The sequence below is a fragment of the Budorcas taxicolor genome, chromosome 3 (genome assembly GCF_023091745.1).
Source record: "Budorcas taxicolor isolate Tak-1 chromosome 3, Takin1.1, whole genome shotgun sequence".
Classification (NCBI taxonomy): Eukaryota; Metazoa; Chordata; class Mammalia; order Artiodactyla; family Bovidae; genus Budorcas; species Budorcas taxicolor.
Window position 1 is genome coordinate 103,580,242 of NC_068912.1, and position 7,799 is coordinate 103,588,040.

Consider the following 7,799-nt stretch of genomic DNA (forward strand, 5'->3'; position numbering starts at 1 on the left):
ATAAACTGGCTTCTCAAAAGGTTGTGATAATTTACATTTTGATTGAAAGTGTATGAGTGTCCATCAGGCTATACTTTCACTGCTGCTTAGAATCCCCCTTTTGTTTCGATTCTTGCCTAGTCCTTGAAGGAACAACAGGAGTGGACATGCCTGGGATTTCCCAGGCAAGAATACTGGAGTGGATTGCCATTTCCTTCTCCAGGGGATCTCCCTGACCCAGAGATGGAACCTGCAACTCCCGCATTGCAGGCCGATTCTTTACTGCTGAGCCACCATCGAAACCCAAAATTACCGTATATAGTTATAAAAATGTAATTTAAAAAAAAGTAACTAAAATTATCGATTGTCAGTGAACTTGAGCGTTTCTCGTTTATATTGGCTACTTAGACTGTTGTCAGGATTTCCTTTCTTCAAAGCATCCTAGTAAACGGGGTCTCACTTGATCTTCCTAACAAGTTTCCGAATCCAGAAGACAGCAATCACCATCCCTCAGCGAGTTACAATTCCAGCCCCAGGTTTCAGATCTCTCCCTTCAAAGCCTAGTAGCTGTCCCAGGAAAAATCCCCCAGGAAAAGTTTCAGCTACAGGTACCCACCCGCCCCAGCCCCAGCTCCAACTCCTGAGGTTTCTGCGCCCGCGCAAGCTGGCCTGTGGGCGGGGCCTAGGGCCGCCGGCCCGCCCTTCTCTTCGTTGCCCCGCCCCCAGGCCCCGCCCCATCCGAGGCGCGGCGGTCTAAGCTAGGCCAGGAGGTAGGGGAAGGTGAGGGTCCACGCGTGGGGCCTTGTCTGCGCCGCGGCGGGGCCGGAGTCCTGAGGCCGGGGAGGAAAGGCGCCGAGTCCCGAGTGCCACCCATCCCGCCTCCCGCCGCCATTTTGTACCGGGAGAGGGCGGTGGCGGCGGGAGGAGAGCTCCCCTGGGGCCGGGCTTGGGCCCCGGGCGGGGCGGTGGCGGAGGGCGGGCCCGGCCGGCTGTTACCGTCTGGGAGGACAGAGGTGGGGTCCCGAGGTTGGCGGCCGCGTGATGCTCGGGCTCCCCGCCGCCCCGCTTCGAGACTTCGGCTGGCCGGTCCCCCTGGGCCGCGGTGTCCTGCAGTGCCACGCTGGATGCAGCCCGCGACAGTGTAGGAAACCGTTCACTGGGCTCTTCGCGTTTGGTGCTCATACCGCAGCTGGTGGGAGGGGCCAGGGAATGGACCGGTGTTCTCTTGTGCAGATGGGGAAAACTAAGGCTCGGAGTGGGGATGAGATTCGCCTAGAGACACTCATTGAGGTGGTGGCAGTAGGACTCAGGTCTTATTCCGCCAATGCAGCGCCCTTTCCTCCGGGCCCCTCTGCCTCACCTGCCAAAGGAAGGAGCTGAGGTAGGGCCTAAGTTTCTGGAAGTTCGTTCGTTCGTTCTTTGCTTTTAGATCAGCCTTCCTCTGTACCATCCAGGTTAGAGCTGACTAAGAAGTATACGGAAATCAAGTCATGGATCCACCTGCACGTAAAGAAAAGCCCAAAGTTAAAGAGCCTGTCAGCAGAATCGAGAAGGCCAAGCAGAAATCAGCCCAGCAGGAGCTGAAGCAGAGACAGAGAGCAGAGGTGAGAGCGAGGAGGGCCCTTGTACCTGTAGTTTGCTGGAGGTGCTGCTGGAATAGGGAGAGCAGAGAATGGTATAGGAGAGCCCCGCCTGCCTCCAGCCAAAAACAGGGTTCTCCTAGGTGTCCAGAGGAGACCACTGAGGACCAGAAGGTGAGGTGGCAGGCCAGAGTCACATGCCAAGTGTCAGGAACCCCACCCCCACCCCAACCAGTCCCAGGTGGTCTCCTGATGACCCCGGTGCAGAGCTTTTGTGGTAGGGTCCTGAGGGAAGGAAGAAAGGAGAAAGAGAAGGGCCGTGTGAGGGAGGGTCCTGTAAGGGAGTCCAAGAACAAGTGTCAGACACCCTAGCGCAGATGTCCTGGATTTGGCCTGGAGAGTAGCTGCTCCTAATTCAGAAGTAGAGGCCCAAGCTCTGCACCCACCAGTGTTCCTTTGTTCAGCCTACCCTTAAAAGTCTATTTGACTGTTTACATGAATATTTTACTTTAGTATTTAATATCAGGAAGAAGCTTACTCTGGTCTTTTCCCTCTTTCTTTCTTTTTTTTGAAATTTCAAAATACAGAAAAACAGAATATTATAACAAACACCTGGGTACTCAGCACCCCAGATTGGCAGTGTTTAACATTTTGTCATATTTGCATGTAGTCTTTTTTAAGATCAATAAAAATTACCTGTAAATTTGAAATCCCCTCTCTCCATTTCCTGTCTTATGCCATTTTTCCCCTCTTTATGGACAACCATGATTTTTTAAATACTTTTACACTCAAGTATATTAGTAGATATTCTTGAACAATATAAAATTTTTTGTTTTAAGATCTTATATTAAACTAACTGCATATGTTTTATTTTGTATTACTTTTTTAGAATTATTCATGTTAATATAAGAATCTAGTTTATTCCTCATCACTGTTTATAGTAATCTACTTTGTGAATCCACTTAGTATATTTGCCCTGTCTTCCAGTGATGAATGTTTAAATGATTTATAGGGGTTTTTTTTTGCTGTTACAAACAGTGCTGTAGTGAAAACCCTTTAGATGTCTCCTTTGACTCCTGTACTGGAATTCCTATAGGGCCAATATAACTAGAAGTAGAATTATGGGGTACATTTTCAAATTTATTAGATGTTGCCAAATTGTTTTCAAAGAGATTATACAATTTTGTACCCATATTAGCAGAGTAAGAGGGTTCTCATCCCTCATTTCTTTTTCAGTGCTTAATAGTGTCAGACCTTAAATTTTTGTTAATCTGATCCAGTCACTAACAATATTGAACTGCGACTACATGCTAGGCACTGTTGCGGGCATGGAGGAGTCCCTGCCTTTGTGGAGCTTGCATTCAGTGAGAAGGCCATCATGATGAGTAAATTTAATAGTGTGTTTGAAGTTAATCTATAAACTGAAATCTGCCTTTGGATTAAGTCAGACTGTCTGAGAGCTGTGGACTTGGCTTCCAGCAGATTGTTCCCACTTTACTTCACCTCCACATCCCCACCTGGACCCAGGCCCCCAGATGATTTTACTGCATTGCCCTTCGGTGAAAGTTGGAGAACCGCTATAAGAAACAGCCCTAGGAAACTGTCCCTTGTGCTCACTGCAGCGGTAGATGTTATTGAGGACATTGTTCATGCACTCATTGACACCCTGCTGGTGAGGTTTCATGGGTGACACTTACTTGTCTGACCTCAAATCCCAGCTCCTCCATAAGTTCCAGTTCTTCCCAGGTCAACTTGGGCAAGATACCTAACCTCTCTGAACCTCGGTTCTTCAGTTCCTCCTTGGTAAAATGAGGATGATGACATCAGTCACATGAGTTTGTTGTGAGCAGAAATGCTGTATCTGAAGCACGTAGTGCAGTGCCTGCCCCAGAAAAGGCACTCGAAAATGGCAATGATGGTTACCACGAGTCTCTGTGCTTTTATTGTGCTCAGTCTAAGTTGAATTGTGCTGACTTGCTAAGCTGTCATATTGGACTTGCACTGTTGTAGCAGCTGGCACTTGTTGAGCTCCTCAGATGTGCCAGGCACGTGCCTGACCACATGTAATCTTCATACTGGTGTGTATTACTGTTGCTCCCACTTTGACCTTTGTAAATCCATGCTGGAATAAAGATGGGCGATATAACATACGTGACCTTGTGAGATAGGCATTATCATCATTTAAAGTGAAGTATGGTGACCAGAATCCCCAGGTGGTGATGGACTGAGGGGCAGGGCTGCCATCTAAACAGGTCTCTTGACATTCTTCCCTGCCTCCAGCTTTGCCCCACAGCTGCTCGTCCATCTGTGTGGCCTGGAATGCAGCCTCCTAAGATAGGAATGTGGCAGGGGCCCATGTAGGGAGGCAGAAACACAGTTTCCATCCAGTTTTGCATCGAGGCCACATTCCAGGAGGCGAGGTGAGCGGGGAGAAGGGACTCAGAGGCCACATTCCAGGAGGCGAGGTGAGCAGGGAGAAGGGACTCAGAGGCCCATTTGGCAGTTGAAGCAACATTTGGAACTTTTGATGACCCTTTCTTTCTTGAAAGTCTTTCATTCCTTGGCTTGGACCCTTGACCCATTTTAAGTCTTCTTTCTCTGCTTAGTGTAAATATACACTTAATACATAATAATATATATAATACATATAAATAATATATATAAAAATGTATTTGTACTCTTAAAGAAGGTGAATAAAACCAACACCCTACCACCCAACTACAGAAATAGAACATGACCGTGCATGAGCAGGCCTCACTCTGGCCGTGTCTCCAGCCTTCCCACGAGCAGTACCTGTACCCTCAGTCCTTAGCTTATGCTGTTCTGTATTAATTTACTGCTTCTATGTGTACTCCTAAATGATACTGTATAGCATAACAGTGTATCATCTAGTTTGCATGTTGCTACCATATTCCATGACTGGCCCTGTTCACTGAGCATTTTTTTTAGCCATTCAAATTTACTTATTTGTGTTTGTTAAACATACATAAAACATGACCATTTTAACCATACATTTTGAGAATCATTTCAGTTGTTTGAAAGTGTTTTCATCATTGTGTGGAGTTCTGTTTTCCTTGAAGGTTATAGAATCTTACCACAATTTTTAAAAATTGGGGGGAAAAAGATTGTAGGATTATTCAAGCTTTCTGTTTAGTCAGTTTTGATCATTTTACTCTTCCTCGGAATTTGTATCATTTAACTTTTCAAACTTATTGACACAAAGTTCATAAATTTTAATTTCTACTCTGGCTTCCCTGGGTGTGAAGAATCTTCCTGCAATGCAGGAGACCCAGCTTTGATCCCTGAGTCGGGAGGATCCCCTGGAGAAGGGAATAGCTACTCACTCCAGTATTCTTGTCTGGAGAGTTCCATGGTCAAAGGAACCTGGCAGGCTACAGTTCATGGGGTTGCAAAGAGTTGGATACAACTGAGCAACTAACACACATGTATCAATAATTATGACTTCTTTTTAATTCTGATGATATTCGTGGAGCCTCCCTTTTATGTCAACAAGTCTCAGAGGTTTGCAGTTTTCTTTAGAATTTTCAAAGAACCACCTTACAGTTTCAGTGATCCTCTCTCTTGTACATTTGGTTGCCTTTCCATTAATTTCTGCTCTTATTTTATATTTTTTGTCTCACTTGTCAGGGTTTTTTCCCTTCTCTTCTTTTTGATTATTCATATTTTATCCCCTACACACAAACATGGCCCTTTTCTTCTTCTATACAAATTCGGAGGTTTTATGTTGTCTCTGGTTCTTTGGTGGACTGATGAATTACTGGGAGGTGAAGCAGTAAGGTAGATGCCCTGCCTTTCACCTTGGAATGGCTCTTGCAGTTTTCTCCTCCCTCCACTGCCTGCCCTGGGGCGCGTTCCTACTCCCTCCTGCCTGGACTGTTGTAACAGATGTCTCCTAAGTGCCTGTGACCTCTCTTCCCTGACTGCGTCCTTCACATGGTCTTCAGTTTTCTTTCTCAAAGCACAGATATAATCAGGTTTCTTCCCTGCACACTTATCTCTCCAGAGTTGGTCAGATAAAGTACAGATTACTTAGTATGGCATTTAAGAGTCTAACATACCTTTCTTTCTCCAGCTCCCCAACCTTTCGTATTTAGCATACTTGAAGTTTCTAGAACTAATGCTGTGCTTTTACATTATTTAATCATAAAATCTATTGTTCCATCACTTAGGTTCTTTCCCCTGTCTCTACCTGTTTAAATCCTGTGTGTGTTAGTCTTTAGTCGTGTCTTGACTCTTTGCAACCCCATGGACTGTAGCCCACCAGGTTCCTTTGTTCATGGGGACTCTCCAGGCAATAATACTGGAGTGGGTTGCCTTTTCCTTCTCCAAGGGATCTTCCTGACCCAGGGATCAAACCCAGGTCTCCTGCATGGCAGGCAGATTCTTTACCGTCTGAGCTATAGGGAAATCCCACCAACCCTTTTTTTTTTTGGCTTTGCGGGCTCTTCATTGAGGTATGCAGGCTTTTCTCTAGTGCTGTGTGACTTCTCTTGTTGTGGAGCATGGGCTCTGGAGTGAACAGGCTCAGTAGTTGCGGTGTATGGGCTTAGTTGCCCCGCATGTGGGATCTTAACTTCCCAACCAGGGATTGAACCACATCCCCTGCATTGGAAGGTGGATTCTTAACCACTTGACCCCCAGGGAAATCCCCTATCAGACCTTTCAAGACCAGGTCAAGCACCTGCCTCACTGTTTCTTTCCTGATTCCCCAGTGGAGCTACCGTTTGCCTCTCCGGTTGCTTTATCACTGCCCCTGCATTACTGATGCAGTTCTGGCATTTTCACATGACACAGCCTGTGGTGTCTGAAGACAGGTTGAGCAGCTGCCTCCATTGTTAACATATCTTTTCCTCCCATTCAGATCTATGCCCTCAACAGAGTCATGACAGAGCTGGAGCAGCAGCAGTTTGATGAATTCTGTAAACAGATGCAGCCTCCCGGAGAGTGAACCACCCCTGCGTTCACACTAGCTGGGACCCTGGAAGCTTTGTTTATGAACGTGTTACCAGTTTGAAGCTGAGATGGCCCATTTGGCGCCTTACACAGCTAGACAAGAAGAGATTTGTATTATTCCTGAAACTGGGTAAATCAGAACTTCCTGTATGTAACTTGCTTCACTAGTTCCTCCAATCTGAATTGGCCCATTACTTGCTGAAGAGACTTCTTCTATTCTTCCAAGACAATACTTTTTTTTTTTAACTTTTTCTATTGTTTGAAAAAAAATAGTGTTTCTTCTGAAACTGTAAACCTTCTCCAAAAATACAAATAAAATACTAATAAAATGTTTGTTTGCTTATACTTTAGGGGTGCCTAGTCATAAGAAAGTGGAGTCAAAATGAATGTAATAAGTAGGAAAAGTTGACATGAGCAGAGGGGAGCCTTTTTCCTTCAGGAAGGGAGCAGAGGTGAGAGGACAGAAAGAACATGACTGTTTCCAGATTCATTCTTCCTGAGGCTAAGGCTCTGCAGACCCTATAGATCCTAAGTCTTTACCTATACAGGTGTAAATATATGACTTTTACTCCCAGATGAGCCACTACTCAGAGCCTTGAAACTAAGATTCCTGTCACTCTATGAATGTGGAGAGCTAGCAGGAGGCTTGTACCAACAAGGGGAGGAGGGGAGCAAAGAGCTTTTGGTTTTTCATTTTGTATTTTATTGGGTGTAGAAGCAGAATAAACATGGAAATGAGGCTGATTACTCAGAGGGCACAACAGCCAACATTGCCTCCTCTGTTACTCTCTGCACTAGACATACCTGTATTTTCCCTAGTGGTTCTGGGAACATCTCTAGCAATTCCCACCTCCTCTGTTTCCCCGCCACTCTGAAGTCACTGAGAATTCTGTTCCCATTCCTATGCTTATTTTGGCAATAAACCGTGATGTTAAGGAACTTGCTGTCCCTATGGAGAATGTGTTCTGAGAGCCTAAGTCGTAGTTAAGGATAACCTTTACACAGATTATCCCCAGAAGTAGTAATTAGGTTCTATAGTGTCCTATTGAATTTGGATTGAACGCAAATTTTTCAATATTATGTTTTGGAGGAATGGAGGTTTGGAGTAAGCTGTCATCATAAACATAAGGAAATGATGTAGTATACTAGAAAGAACAGTGTTTGGGGGTCAAGTATAGTTCTTACTACTTTGGATAAGTTATTAACCTCTCTAAGCCTCACTCATCTCCCATCTGTGTAATGGAGTAATATTTTCTTCCTCTCAAG